This window comes from Capra hircus, chromosome 16 (genome assembly GCF_001704415.2).
Source record: "Capra hircus breed San Clemente chromosome 16, ASM170441v1, whole genome shotgun sequence".
NCBI lineage: Eukaryota > Metazoa > Chordata > Mammalia > Artiodactyla > Bovidae > Capra > Capra hircus.
In genome coordinates, this window is record NC_030823.1 from 69,520,253 (window position 1) to 69,523,766 (window position 3,514).

The window sequence follows — 3,514 nt, forward strand, 5'->3', positions numbered from 1 at the left end:
CTTCAATGAGTCATCATCTTTTTTTTTTTTTTTTTTTTTTTGAGTCATCATCTTTTTGCCTGTGGAGTGTTTTGCTGCTGGTGGATGATGGTGGCTGATGACTGATCTGATCAGAGTGGCAGTTGCTGAAGTTGACTGTGGTGGTTTCTTAAAAAAAGAGCAAGGAAGTTTGCCTAATCAATTGACTCTTCCTTTCACAAGCAGTTTCTTTGTGGCATAGAATGCTTTTCAATAGCATTTTTACCTCCAGTGGAACTTCTTTCAAAATTAATCCTTGCCACTGTTACTGAAGCAAACTTGGGGGTGCTCACTCTATATGCAGTTAAGTCGATTTACTGACACTGGACTGTGGTGAAGGAAAGTTCAGAGCTTATTGCAGGGCCAGGCAAGAAGGATGGACAGATCAGGCTCAAAAGACCAAACGCCTCGATGGTTTCCAGGGAAGGGTTTTTAAAGGCAAAATGATGGAGACGGACAGGGTATATGACCATCTGTGTACACTCTTCTGATTGGTTTGGTGGTGAGGGAACAGGGTGATGTTTCTGGAATCTCAATTATCAACCTTCTGGTTCTAAGCGTCCTGGTGTCTACATTCTGATGGTCAGCATACAGTTAACTTTTTCCACTTGGTGGAGGTTTTAGGATCTGCAAAATAACTCAAGGGTATGGCTCAGGACAGGATCTATAAACCTGATGGAGGAACTAGAGGTCCTCCCCTTTGTTTTATGGCTAAACTACTATTCTTTTGTCTTGCTTGACTGCTTTCCTTTGTTTCAGTATTTTCTCACTTTTCTGATTAAATTTGGTTTTTGGAACTCGAGGAAGGCTTACCATAGGTAGGGGGCACAAGGAAGAAGTGGGGTCTGTCTCTGGGAAGACCCCACTGCAGGGTCCTGATCCGTTTCATCACTGCTTTAGCAACTAAGTTTATATAATATAAATCCTATGTTGTCATTTTAGCAATCTTCACATCATCTTCAGCACGAGTAGATTCTATCTTAAGAAACCATTTTTTTTTTCCCCTCAAGAAGCAACTCCTCATCTGTTCAAGTTTTATCATAAGATTGCAGTGATTCAGTCACATCTTCAAGCTCTACTTTTAATTCCAGTTCTCCTGTTTCTACCACTTCGGCGATTACTTCCGCCGGTGAAGTCTTAAACTGCTCAAAGTCATCCATGAGGAATGGAATCAACCTCTTCCAAACTCCTGTTAACGTTTACATTTCTACCTCTTTCTATGAATCATGAATATTAATGGCATCTAGAAAGGGGAACCCTTTCCAGAAGGCTTTCAATTTACTTTGCCCAGATCCATCAGAGGAATCACTACTTATGGCAGCTATAGCCTCATGAAATGTGTTTCTTACATACTGATAAAACTTGAGTGTAGAAGTTACTCCTTGGTCCATGGGCTACAGAGCGGACGTTGTGTTAGCAGGCATGAAACAATTTTAATCTCATACATCTCCATCAGAGCTCTTGGGTGACCAGGTGCATTGTCAATGAGCAGTAATATTTTGAAAGTCTTTTTTTCTGAGCGGTAGGTCTCAACAGTAGCCTTAAAATATTCACTAAACCATGCTGTAAATAGATACACTGTCATCTAGGCTTTGTTGCTCCATTTATAGAGTACAGGCAGAGTAGTTTTAGCATAATTCTTAAAAGCTCTAGGACTTTCAGAATGGTAAATGAACATTGGTTTCAACATCAAGTCACCAGTTGCATCAGCCCCTAAAAGAGAGGCAGTTTGTGCTTTAAAGCTTTGAAGCAAGACATTGACTTCTCTCCAGCTATGAAATTCCTTGATGACATCTTCTTCCAATAGACGGCTGTTTCATCTACACTGAAAATCTGTTGTTTAGTGTGTAGCCACCTTCATTAATTATCTAAGCTAAACTTCTGGATAACTTGCTGCAGCTTCTACGTCAGTAATTGCTGCTTCATCTTGCACTTTTATATCATGGAGACAACTTATTTTCTGAAACCTCATGAACCAGCCTCTGCTAGCTTCAAACCTTCTGCAGCCTCTTCACCTCTCTCCACCTTCACAGAATTGGAGAGAGTTAGGGCTTTGTTCTGGATTAGTCTTGGGCTAAAGGAAATGTTGTAGCTGATTTGATCCTCTATCCAGACCACTAAAGCTTTCTCCATATCCGCATAAAGCTGTTTTGCTTTCTTGTCCATAAGCGTATTCACTGAAGTAGCACTTTTAATTTCCTTTGAGAACTTTTTCCTTTGCATCCGCAAATTGGTTAACTGTTTATTGTCTAGCTTTGGCCCATCCTGGCTTTTGACGTGCTGTCCTCACTCAGCTTAATCATTTCTAGCTTTTGATTTAAAGTGAGAGATGTGTAACTCTTCCTTTCACTTGAGCACTTGGAGGGCATTGTAAGGTTACTAATTGGCCTAATTTCAATATTATTGTGTCTTAGGGAATAGGGGAGGCATGAGGAAAGGGGCAGAGATGGGGGAACGGCTTGTCAGTGGAGAAGCAGGACACTTACATTTACTGATAAAGTTTGCCGTTTTATATGGGCACAGTTCATGGAGACCCAAAACAACTGCAATAGTAACACCAAAGATCACTAAGCACAGACCACCATAACAAATATAATAACAATGAAATTCTGAAATATTGCAAGAATTACTACCAAAATGTGACACAGAGATATGGAGTGAACAGATTTGTTTGGAAAAATGGCACCTATAGACTTGCCCAATGCAAGGTTGCCACAACCCTTCAATTTGTAAAAAAATAAAACAACAAACACAGTATCTGCAAAGCCTAGTAAAGCAAAGAGCAATAAAATGAGGTGTTCCTTCAGGTTGTCCAGAAAACACCCTTCAGCTTACCTAATTACAGTCTTTCAGTGTCTTTGAGCTAGTTTACAATTCTATAAATTGTAGCTAACTGAGCAATGCAAAGTAATTTTTACCTATAGACATGCAAACTATACCAAAAGATGATCGTTTTCCTCCCGTCCTCTCCCTCCAAAAACGTTTGCCTGAATTTGCACAATCATTCCAATATTCCAAATCCATAAGTATGACCAGTCTTTGCATTCTCTTCTGAACTGGTTATAACTGCTCAGCTCCCCTGTTGATTAATAATCATTACTCTTTATGATCTAATTTAATCTTTATCTTAAATGTGCCTAAAAATTTTAATACATGTTCATTTTATATTCGGATAAGAGCTATGTTTTTTTTTTAAATTATTTTTAAACAGGTTCAAATGATCCTAGTATTGTTGGTTTGGAGGTGTTCACCCCATGCGGATAGAGGCAGTATATTGACACTAATGTCACCTCCGAGGAGCAAAGTCTCCGGGGCTCCTTCTCCAGTTCTGCTGTCTTGGGCTGCATTATCCTGAATCAGGTCCTCATATTTTGCTGTTCCTCCTCATTTTTTCCTTCCAGTTCCAAGGCATGCTTTCCATGACAGGCTAAAGGCCATTTTTCCTGGAAGCCTTCTGGATCCCCAACACATTGGGTTGAATGTTCTTATTCTGTGC

General features: G+C 39.8%; 1 pseudogene; it reads right to left on the minus strand.

Moving 5' to 3' along the window:
- On the minus strand, positions 149-2,387 carry LOC108637748 (annotated as a pseudogene).